At 38.3% G+C, this 12630-nt stretch overlaps 1 long non-coding RNA gene across 5 annotated transcripts in view; it reads right to left on the bottom strand.

Moving 5' to 3' along the window:
• Window positions 1-8939, bottom strand: part of LOC149122318 (uncharacterized) — an 81082-nt gene extending 72143 nt beyond the window's left edge. For 3 of the 5 annotated variants that reach the window (XR_016220657.1, XR_016220653.1, XR_016220656.1), the window contains exon 1: window positions 8523-8855. This is a non-coding gene — a long non-coding RNA (uncharacterized LOC149122318). The other 2 variants (XR_016220655.1, XR_016220654.1) reach the window with 2 other exon arrangements.
• Between the last annotated feature and the right edge of the window lie 3691 nt (window positions 8940-12630).

The raw sequence follows: 12630 nt of genomic DNA, 5'->3' as shown, positions 1-12630 counted from the left end.
AAGTGGCAGTTTGAAAATATTAGTTATATATAATTTCTACATATTGTGCAGAAAATCTGAAATTTTAGAGGGAAATTGTTGATTCAGACCAACGTTTCTAAGCTAAACATAAACAAATATATTATTTTTATTATTTTTGCATAGATTCAAAGGCTATTATGTTTCTTGAAATCAATTGTTTTAGTAAACCTTTTTGTTATTTAGAAACATAAATTTTTTCCAACAAATCTTATAAAGAACTGTGACATTTAAATATTGGACAACTGTGTGTGTTTTATATAGTAATACTATAATGACCTTGAAGCTAGTGATGTGTAATTACTGGAGAAATAATATGTTGATGTAAAATTACTTTTCAAGTATACTAATTTCCTCTTTTCTACACAATAAGCTAAACAAATGACATACTTTTTAATGCATGCTCCCTTACACCCCCTTTTTTGTTCAAACATTCAGTTGAGTACATATTGGGTAACAATTTTGACAAGGTAAGACTAACGTTCCTCAAGTGACATATTACTAAAAAACTAAAGAAATACTTTAAGCTAGGAGATTTTAAATATGCTCTTGAAAGACATATGAGACTAGATTTGTGTAGAATTAATGAGCCGCCCAAGGCCGGGATCATTTTAATCTCTTTCTCAAGTTCTTAATCTCCTATATTTAAAACACCATATCTTTCAAAAGTTATGATGTCCATTTATATTCCAAACATTGCAAGATACTCACATTTCACTATCATTTTCATGAAAGAGTTTGATAAATTTTTGTGATAAAAAGTCACAAAAGTATTTCAAGGTATCTACAAATTATTTGAATATTATCTTCTATTTATTCTAAGAACTTGCCAAGTTAATCCTTAACATGCATATACAAAAAGCAGCAAAGTGTGAATAAATTGTGACCTTGTCAGCTTGCAAATAGAAGTAATATGATGTGTTCATGAAATTCAGTCCATGTCAGAGGATCAGTGACTCACAGTACCTGATTTTATTATTAAATACTTTAGATGAATAAATTGTTCCTATGAATGAAATGAATGATGATGTTTTGTGGAAGATAGTGTTCATCTCAAGAAATAATTAATAGGACTCAAATAAAATATGCTGTGAACATTTTTCCTCCACAGAAGGAAAAATAGGAGGGAAAAATAGATATTGAAAATTAAAAGACTGCAGCTGGGAAACTGAAAGATAATTTAACCTAGCATTCACACTGAAATTAACAATTTTAATTTTTAGTAGTGAATAAAAATAACATCGCAGGATTCGGAGGGGAAAAGTAGGGAAATATTTCATTACCTTAGTATATTCCAGGAATGGAATAATTCTTAAAATAAATGCAATTTTAAGTGTCTGTATATGGTTTATTTTTGTTTGTATGTCTATACATTTATGAGTTACTATCCTTAATTGCTGTTATTCTCTCTAGAGTTAACTGTGCAATCTTCCTTTTGCCCAATAATTATCATAAATTCTATCTATTATTTCAATCACTTAGATATAGATGGGCATCTAGTCTTGATAAATACTTCTTGCAATTATATAATTGTGGGGAGCAACTCTGACTAGACTAAGTTACTGGAATTAAGACTTATTCTATGCATCTGCTCTCCCACAATATGGCGCTGGGAGAGGAGGAAACAGCTTCTACACAGCTGTCTCTCGCCAACTTGAGTGATGGCCTGCAGGAGCTGATCCTGCTCCTGATTGGAGGAGAGCAGCGTGCTTGGCGTGTGGGTAGCAGAGTTGGGATTGGTGGAAGAGGACTATAAAGGAGGAGAGAGACAACATGCACCAGGAACATCTAAGAGGAACACCTGAGGAACATCTGAGCAGCCCCCGAGAGAGCCGGCCGGTGGTGTGCCGCTCCCCCGCAGAAATGGGGAAAGTGGCAGGGGGAACCGCCCTTCCACGGAGGTGGAAGGGACGGCAGCCAACCCGGGAAGAACCAGCAGCAAACCCGGGAAGGGCCGAGCAGACAAAAGAACAGCGCAGGGTCCTGTGTTGTTCCTCCATGAAGAGGGGGAGCGACATATAATTAAATATTTTTCCACTTGCACTTTTTTTTCTTGCAATGTTATTATGCATAACTTAGGTAACTATTCTTTAGCTTAATATAGTAGTTTATTGATAAAATTGGCACTAAAATATTTTATTTTAAATAACTATCATTACAAAAACCTACGTAAGGGCCAGCGCCACAGCTCACTAGGCTAATCCTCCGCCTTGCGGCGGCGGCACCCAGGGTTCTAGTCCCAGTCGGGGCACACCGGGTTCTGTCCCGGTTGCCCCTCTTCCAGGCCAGCTCTCTGCTGTGGCCCGGGAGTGCAGTGGAGGATGGCCCAAGTCCTTGGGTCCTGCACCCGCATGGGAAACCAGGAGAAGCACCTGGCTCCTGGCTTCAGATCAGCACAATGCGCCAGCCGTAGTGGGCCGGCCGCGGCGGCAATTGGAGGGTGAACCAACGGCAAAAAGGAAGACCTTTCTCTCTGTCTCTCTCTCTCTCACTGAAAAAAAAAAAAAAAAAAAAAAAAAAAAAAAACCACTGCATAATAAGTTTCTTTCAGGGGCCATTGCTGTGGCATAGCAGGTAAAGCCTCCACCTGCAGTGCTGGCATCCCATAGGGCCACTGGTTCAAGTCCCAGCTGCTCCACTTCCTATCCAGCTCTCTGGTATGGCCTGGGGAAGCAGTAGATGGACCAAGTCCTTGGATACCTGTACCCTCATGGGAGACCTGGAGGAAGCTCCTGGCTCCTAGCTTCAGATTCATGTAGCTCTGGCTTTTGCAGCCAACTGGGGTGTGAACCAGCGGATGGAAGACCTCTCTCTGTGTCTCTCTCTCTCTCTGTTTTTCTCTCTGTATCTGCTTCTCTGTAATTCTGCCTTTCAAATAAGATAAATAAATCTTTTTTTAAAAAAAAAGAGGTTTCTTTCAGATTTCATTAGTAGGAAAAGAAGAAACCATTGGCTTGTCATGTTGCTATTTTAAGGAAATTAGTACATTTCAAACTAACTTTTTCCTTTGCATTTTTAACAGGGAAATTCAAGGCCAAATATGTTACTTTTACTAACAATTTTACACTAATTCAGTTCATCTAATTTTTCTACTGTTATATATATATATGTGTGTGTGTGTGTATATTGTTATATTTATCATGTTCAAATTTTTCTTGTTAGTTCTTGTGTGGAATAGATTTTATTTTTCTTGTTTTTTTAAATACTACATTATGTAGGTTAAAGAAATATTGAATAGTTGAAGATTTTTCAAAAATGTATTGGTTGCATTTGATTTTCTTTGTCCTTGCAACTCTATACTTTTAACTATGTAACATTCCTTCAGTAAATTACTGGGGTGGTCACAACCTCTAAGTGATTTTGAGCTGGAATATGGTATGGAAGCTCAAACACAGGTAGAACATACACAATTACTTAGGCACTTACTATAAACCAAGAGTGATTACAGCCTCCAAAGTTTAACAACAACTGAATTTCTGAACATATAAACGCTGCTCACTTACATTTGAAGGAGTATTTAACTGGAAGCACAGCCATAAATGTATAAATTTATCATTTTTTATACTCATTTGATATCTGAACTTCAAATTAGCGTGTAATTGTGGTAAATGTATTTAGCAAGATTATTTAAAATTATTAACCTTTAATTGCTCACTGATAGATTCCCACATCAGAATCATAAGAAAAAGTTTTGATAATTTTAAAAAGATTATGTTTTCATCCTTTACCTGGATTGCAATTATATCAGTGGAAAATAATGAAAGTGTGCTGCATACAAGGAAAGTTTTGCTTAATGCTTCAAATCTTATCAAGTCTATTTGAGAGATCAAATTGATAAAGGCCAGGTTCATATCAAGGTTTATGCTTTCCTGCCTATTCTCTTGCTGCTTCACTGATGCAGTTGCCCTTTTTAATTAAACTGTTTCATGCTTGTTCTAAACTCATCTCAGTTAGTTCATGAAATACTGCTTCCTAAATGTCACTTCTTTTCAAATAGCAAAGAAAAGGATGAACCAAACAAAGTAATTTATTAGATTGCTTACAACAAAATGTGCACCACGTGAAGATCTAAGAAAAAGGAACAACTTCCACATTAAAGTCAAAAATAAAAAAAAAAAAATGTACCTTGTTTGTTTGGTGTTTTCAATTTGAGTTCAGTTTGTCTTGTGTATGTGAAGATATGGAGTTCAATTTCATTAAGGAGTGTCTTTATCAGTCTTTATGAGATCATTGGAAACAATTATTACTTAGTATAAAGTTAAATCATAGCTGTTTAAACTTGTCCCTTGACTACTTCCTAGTTATTTTTGTGTGAAGCACAATTCTAACAATTATGATCACAAACAGTATTCCCAGTGCTCATGTTTCTTGGCAATGCAATTCAGGTTCCCAGTTAAGTTAAATTGTTATTTTGTTTTATTAATAATATTTTAAAAGAATTATTTAAACAGCAGAACATCAGGGGAGAGAGAGAGAGAGAGAGAGAGAGAGAGAGAGAGAGAGGATGAAAATCTGCTAGTTTACTCCCCCAAAGGCCACAAAGTCAGAACTGGTCAAAGCAAAAGCCAGGAGCCAGGAACCAGGAACTCCATCTGGGTCTCCCACATGAGCGGCAGGGGTCCATGCACTTGTACCATCATGTACTGTCTTCCCAGGTGCATTAGCAGGAAGCTGGATCAGTGGCAAAGCAGCAGCACTTGAATCAGCACTCTGACATGGGATGCCATTGTTGCAAGCAGCTGCTGAATGCACCATAATGCTGGCTCCTCCTCTTTTTAAAATCATCATAATATCTTGCCCTTTGATCCAAATAGGAAATAAACTTGCATTATGATCATAGGTCAGGAAATCATAGCATTTAAAAAATATAAAAATGTGGTAGCCTTTTGAATTAATATATTAGTTATTTAAATATTTATTAGAGAGGAAGAGGTTGAGCAAGGTGTTCAGGGGGAATTTCCCACAAGAATCCCCCTGCAGGAAACCAATTTGAACAACTACTGATACATGTGAAGCATAATATATGAGTGACGTTGAAGTAGGCAGGCATACAGGTTAAAACCGATTAGGTTTGTGAGCTGAGAGACCATGCCTTCGCCATGCCCCTGTGTGACCTCACACCATCAGTGATACCTTTGCCACGCCCCTGTGTGACCTCATGCCTCTGCCTAGCCACACCTGGGTGCCAACCAGCCAATCAGGTTAATTAACCACTCCCCTTTGGAAGTGGGTTAAAAGACTTGGACATGGTGTGTCTGCCCTTTTTTTCTTTGCCCTGGCCTCTAGCCAGGAGGGGGCTGGCTGTAGCCCTGCACCTCCAGGGCACATGGCCTTCGGGCCACCCACCCAAGGCTCCCTGGCCTACATGCTCCTCCATGTGGCTGGTTCCTAGTGCTCGGTATGAACCCATATTTACCTCTCTCTCGTTCTTCTTCTTCTTCTTTTTTTTTTTTTTTGTTTTTTTGTTTGTTTGTTTGTTTTTTTGTTTTTTGTTTTTTGGACAGTAAGAGTTAGACAGTGAGAGAGAGACAGAGAGAAAGGTATTCCTTTTTCCATTGGTTCATCCCCCAGGTGGCTGCTACGGCTGGTACCGATCTTAAGCCAGGAGCCAGGTGCTTCCTTCTGGTCTCCCATGCAGGTGCAGGGCCCAAGGGCCTGGGCCATCCTCCACTGCACTCCTGGGCCACAGAAGAGAGCTGGACTGGAAAGGAGCAACCGGGACAGAATCCGGCATCCCAACCTGAACTAGAACCTGGGGTGCCGGTGCCACAGGCGGAGGATTAGCCAAGTGAGCCATGGCACCGGACACCTCTCTTAAATAAAGCTCTCAGTCTCCTATGCATATTTTGCACTAAATAAAAGCCTAAGATGTACCATGTTGCCTCTTTTATTTATGCCAGTATTTAGAATTCTTCTCTAAATATTAGGCAAGAACCCTCTTGGGCTTATTAATATCAGGGATTTATTAACAAGCATGGAGATACTGTCTGGCACCCTGAATTTCCATAGCATATGTGGCACCCCAGATGGGACTTCTGGGGAACTCTAATGGGACACATTTTCGTATATATTTTAGGGGGTCATTTCTGATATCAAAGTAATGAGGCGTCTTGGACCACAAAGATGAATAAAACTGCTGTTGGACAAGAACAGAGATGGTTCTCTGTGACCATAACATCTCAACCACCCAAGTGGAAAATATCAAAAGCAGATAATTCTATAAGATTGACACTGTCTACGGTACAAAAAGTGAAGGCTCAGTAGCAGTTTGGCTTCCCCTATATCTTGATATTTCTGAAGGAGACTTATTTCTGCATCACAGCACGGGGAGCAACGGGGAGAAGTGGTGGGAATGAAACCACTGAAACCAGTGAGGGTCAAAGAGATGGGTTAGGGCTAGCAACAAACCTCATGACACAGTTTACAGATGCAACGAAACATGCAAGAGTAATGGTACACTGATCAACCAAACTTAATGCCTGGCTGGCTCTCCCAACCAACCTAAGTGGTCACTGTGACTCTCCCACAGGCCCATCTAGATCAGGTATTGCATCATCAGAAGAACTATTGTGAGAGTCATGTCTATGGGACAACTTCAAAACATAAATTCTTATTTCATTGCTGTTCAATAAGGAGTAAAGAATAACAAAGGGTGCAGATGTTACTCAAAAATTTAGTAACAGAAAACTTTCCAAACTTGGAGGAAATAACAAATAACCAAGAATAGGAAGGCCAAAGTTGCCAATCAGACACATCTCAAATAAGACAATCAAAGACAAAGAGAGCATACTGTGGTGCAGTGGGTAAAGCACTTGCAGTGCTGGCTTCCCATATAGGCGCAGGTTCAAGACTCAGCTGCTCCACTTCTAATCCAGTTCTGTGCTATGGCCTGGGAAAGCAGTAGAGGATAGCCTAAGTTTTTGGGCCCCTGTACCTGGGTGGAGACCTGGAAGAAGTTCCAGGCTCCTGGCTTCAGATCTGCCCAGCACCGGTCGAAGCAACCATTTGTGGAATGAACCAGCAGATGGAAGATCTCTCTCTCTCTCTCTCTCTCTCTCTCTCTCTCTCTCTGCCAGTGCCTCTGCCTCTCTGTAATTCCAGCTTTCAAATAAATAAATAAATCTTTAAAAAAAGAGAGAGGATACTGAAAGTGGCAAAAGAGAGGAAGAAAATAATACATACATGAATTCCACATAAAAAAGGGACAAATAAGGCTGTTATATAATGATAACTAGGCCAATACAACAAAAGGATATAATAACCATAAATACCATGCCCCAGTTTAAAGTACCTAAACATATAAACAAATATTATTAATCCAAATAAAGAGAACATTTCAAAAGGAAACTTCATCACATTACTGACAATTAAGAAAATACAAATCAAACTCACAGTAAAATACAATCTTATGCTGAGTAGAATGGTTATTATCACAAAGAAAAAATAAAAAACGCTGAATCGGATGTGGAGAAAGGCAACTCTTATAGATGGTTCATTAGAATGTAAATTAGTACAGCTGTTATAGAAAATAATATGGAGGTTGTACAAAAACTTAACAGTAGAACTACTACACAATTCAATAATCCTACTGCTATGAGATGGTATCTCACTCATCATGATTTAACTTATGAAATTGTTTACTTTTGATAGTGTTCAAGTTGTGCACATTTAACAGAAAGCATAATTTAAATTTTACATTTTGAGTTTTTCCAGGAGTATGGAGATGACATAGCCTTGCGATGCTGGGAGGCAATGCACTGCAGCGCCCAGTCCTTCCCATGATCACAAAATACAGCAGTGTATTGTGTTGATAACAATAATGTTGATGAATCAGGTGTGTTATGTGCATTTTAGATTTATGTCATTTTCAACTATGGCGAATTTATCAGGACATAAGCTCATTGTACACTGACAGGATCTGTACACCTGAAAAAATAAATCAGTACATTGCAGAGACATCTGAAATCCCATGTTTATTGTGTCACTATTTATGACAGCCAGGATATGGAATCAATCCAAAGCTCATCAGCTGATGAGCGGATGAATTCTGCCATTTGCAGCAACGTGAAAGAGATCCTGAAGTACATAGTGAAGTGAAGGCAACCAGGCACAGAAGATAAATACTGCACGACCTCACTAGTATCTGGAATCTAAGAAAGCTAATCTTTTAGAAACTGAGAGCAGAATAGTGACCGCTAGATGCTGGGGTAGTGAGGGAAAGAGTGGATGGGAAATGTTGTTCACCAGATTCAACCTTACTCTTAGGAACAATACATTTAGCACTAGTATGGCACAGTACATTGTCTATAGTCCATCATCTATTTTAAATACCAAGAGAGGGTTTTTAATGTCCTCATAACAAGAAATAATAAGAGTTTAAGTGATAGACCAATTACCTCGATTTGAACATTGCATAATCCATTCCTGTATTGAAACATCCTATTTTACACCATAAATATATACAAATATATGTGACAATAAAAATAAATATTTCCTCTACTTACCTGAATACTGATTTCAGCTCCAATCCTGCAAAATAGGAGGAAAGCAGCACCCAGCTCACAGGTGGTGTTAGGTCCACAAGATCATTTGATCCGGGCCTCTCAAGGCAAATGCAGGCAGAACTAAAAATTGAATAAATCTATAGTAGAATAATTTGTAAGTTGGTAATTTAGTATAGCCTTCCAAATGATGTTAAAATATCAAAATAGCACATAGCAGAAAAAGGTTTACCACCCCAGCAAAAAAGTTCTATTATTGACAATGAAAGAATTAAAATTGCAGGCCTAAACCTCCTTTCAAAGCTGAAACCCCGTGGGGCGGGGTTTGTATAGTTTCAGTACCTTATCTTTCACCTGTGTGAGGATGAGGGGCCAAAGCTGTGTAACCCTTGCCTCACCTGTCGTTCCTGCTACTGAGATATCTTTTGAATTCCCCGCGCGTGTTTTGAGTTTCCGGTGATGTGAGTTAATTTGCTAATGATTTCCCCGCGATGCGAGGTGATCTGCTAAATGGTACCAGGTGGAATGTCTCTGAAAACCCTATAAAAACCCTGACCTTCAACTTCTCAGCGCGGCTCTGTTCCTTCTTGTTCAGAGAACCCCAGCATGCAGGTTCAATAAACACCTTGCTAATTGCATGACAGGTCTCTTGGAGTCGTTCATGGGGCGGTGGACGTTTCTCAACCCTAACAACATAAATGATAATTTCATGTCTGTGTTTCTACTTTTTTATCAGAATCAAGTTATTCTTGATCATTTTCTCTCTTTAATAGTGGCTAGTGTGGCTAGTGCTGTGTCACAGTGGGATTAAACTGTCACCTCTGATATCAGCATCTCATATGAGTGCCAGCCTGGCCATTGTCCATTATGCCTATTTGGGAAGTGAACCAGTAGATGGAAGGTTCTCTCTCTCTCTCTCTCTCTCTCTCTCTCTCCCGTCTCCCTCCCTCCCTCCCCATAACTCTGGCTTTCAAAAAAATAAACAGATCTTAAAAAATAGTAATTAGTAAGAAATATACTTGATTATTACAAGCAGTCACTATTTTACATCTCACAATCATAAAAGTAAAATGAGTGTACAGAATAATAAGAAGAAACCAAGAAAAAATAAAAGCAGTAAATAAGGAAGAATTATGAAGTAAAAGAAAAATAATAAATAGTAAGCCATGAAAAAACAATTCCCCCTGGTAGAAACAAAGGAAGGAATCATCCGTTTCTTTGGATATTTTACTTGAGCAAACTTGCAAAATCACCCTCTGAATCTTTAAAATGCATGTAAATCTCTTTTAAAATATGGTGAGCCTCTGGCTAGTTTCACAATCCAGCAATGTTTGGTCTGGACAAGAAACTGTATTTTAGGATTTCTCTCATCATGAACAAAAATAGTCCTATCTCCCATTTTCTGTAGGAAGGTAAGAGATTAATTAAATGAATGACTTGCTGCAAGTTGCATAGCTACCCGAAGTCATAAAGACATGAGGAACTTATTTTTCCTTTTGAAAAAGTCAATTCATTAACACTTATAATTACCAGGTGAATTTGAAATGAACTATGTTTGACAAATGGTACAGTCATGTCTCCTTAATTGAAGACTAGCTCTTGCTTGTGTTAAGAAGTTGTGTAGAATAGATTGCACCTGTTTGACTTTATAAACGAGTGAGATTTGTTTTTCTATTATTGCAGTCTCCCTAATGGAGAGCCTGTGATGCTTCTCACATTCTGATTTAAGGCATATTCAATAATGAGGCTGTTTTATTTCTCTTCTACCTTTGTAGAGTACTTTTCTGTGTTGGCAGGAGCTTTTGCTTTTAATTATATTTCCCCAACAATAGTCTACATAGATTTATACTTAAAAGCTTTTCTCTTGTGGAGATCTTAAAGTAATAGGGACTATATACATTTAAACTATTTTTTTTCTTAAACAGGAAATTGCAGCTTTTAGAAAACTGAAAGTCATCTCTTTTTTTTGTAGATTTATTTTTATTTATTTGAAAGAGTTACAGAGATAAGTAGAGACAGAGAGAAAGGTCTTCCACTCACTGGTTCACTTCCTAAATGGCCGCAACAGCGAGAGCTTCTTCCAGGTCTCCGACGTGGGCTCAGGGCTCAAGGACATGAGCCATCTTCTGCTGCTTTCCCAGGCATCTTAGCAGAGAGCTGGATTGGAAGTGGAGCAACTGGGACTCCCACCAGCACCCATGAGGGATGCCAACCCCGCAAGCCAGGGCTTCAATCCACTGCACCGTAACACCAGCTTAGCCTTCATTTAATACAAAATTTTATGTTGCATATTGAAAGCATGTAATATAAAAACACTCACAATTGTCTCCATTGTGTGGAGATATGTAGTACCTGGGCATTTATTCTTAGAAGCATTGTTTTCGTTAACTGCATGTAAGCTCATGTATGTAAAATGTTTAGTCCCCAATAGATCACAATCTATGTAAAATAATTTAAAATGGCTTTTTTAAACTTTTATTTAATAAATATAAATTTCCAAAGTACAGCTTTAGGATTACAGTGTTTTTTTTTCCCCCATATCCTCCCTCCAACCTGCAACCATCCCATTTCCCACTCCCTCTCCCATCCCTAAAATGGCTTTTATTACCCTAACCCAACACCCTGATACTGTCAGTTCCAGGACTACCCTATTCCAAAGATCTAGAGACTGGTTTCAAATTTCCATGTGTACTTCACGGAGAGGGACTTCCCTAGATGATTCAGTTAGCTTTTATTTTAGAGAGTGTCTCAGGAGTCACAAGCTGGAACGTGTGGGATGGAATATGCAGCAGTTGCCCAGTTTCTTTCCTGCATCCCTTTCCAAGATACTGAATTTTAAAGTTAAGATAAAGGTAGCAAATCTGAAAAAGGCAAATCAGTTTTGTGCTTGACACATATTAATATATAGAGAGAGTCTGCCCTGTAAGGTAGACATGATGATTATTTGAAATCTTTTACCTGTGATGTGTCAGCCTGCTCTGCTTGTTCTATTTGAAAGCCAAGATCTCATTTGACTTACGTATAAAATCAAATATATTAAACTTCTTAGAATTTGCTTCTTTCTCTTATCCCATTCGATTCCCAGCCCCTGTGTTTATTCTTACACGGTGATACCCATTTACTTTATAGTTTAAACTAATATGTAATTTAAATATTTATTATGTTTACTCCTCTTCTCCCAGTAAAATGCAAATTATATGACAATAAATATTTTGTGCATTTTTCTCCCTAATATTTCCCACATCTGGCATGTAAATTTTGATAGATACATACTTATGGAATAAACTTAGAAACTACCATGGGCTCAATGAATGCTACTTGAATTTGGATAGCCATTACAACTGTTACCCATTTCCACAATGAATGCTCTTACATGCATTTGTTTAGTTTTATTTGGTGAGCTCTCAATAGATTTATTTAGTGGAAAAAGACATCAGAAGTCACACACACAGCTCCACAAAAGATGCCTGCATGAAAGTTACATAACCTCTGCGTGACTTCACAGTGATAGTCATGTCACAACATAGTGCATTCCATTTTTAACCATCTATCCTGGAAATGTCAATCTGAGTGCTAAGCTCTTCAACACAATGTTCATTCACAGAAATAAGCTCTTCTACCAGCTTTCATACATGCAAGAGGAAGCCTTAGGGTTAGCCATACCAAGTGCTAAAGGGAGGACTAATGTGGAACTGGGTTCAGAAGCGAGAGCTTGAGGAATTCCCTCCCTGAAACATTTGAAGGAAAGCTGAATGCCATCTTTTCAAGTTGTTAGATCAGAGTGAGTGTTCCCGGGCTGGAGAAAAGCAGAGGAACAGACCAGAGGCAAGTGAGTCTTAAATGATTTCTTTTACCAGTTCATATACACTACAAAAAGTTAATTTTATCACTCAACCCATCAGGTGAGCTTTGATTAGTACAAAGGAAAGAGTTTAGATTCCTAATAATTGGATATCACAGTCGTATTGATGAAGCCAAAGCTGATTCTTGATTGTTGACAAGTATATATAGCGATCCCACTCCTGGTAATTCAGCCAAGAGAAAGAAATCAGCATATGAAAGAGATATGTGTACCCCCCCAAATTCAGTGAAGCTCAACTCACAGTAGCTA

The sequence above is a fragment of the Oryctolagus cuniculus genome, chromosome 14 (assembly GCF_051225735.1).
Source record: "Oryctolagus cuniculus isolate XC-2025 breed Fujian yellow rabbit chromosome 14, ASM5122573v1, whole genome shotgun sequence".
NCBI lineage: Eukaryota > Metazoa > Chordata > Mammalia > Lagomorpha > Leporidae > Oryctolagus > Oryctolagus cuniculus.
This window is presented reverse-complemented; position numbering and strand designations above follow the sequence as displayed.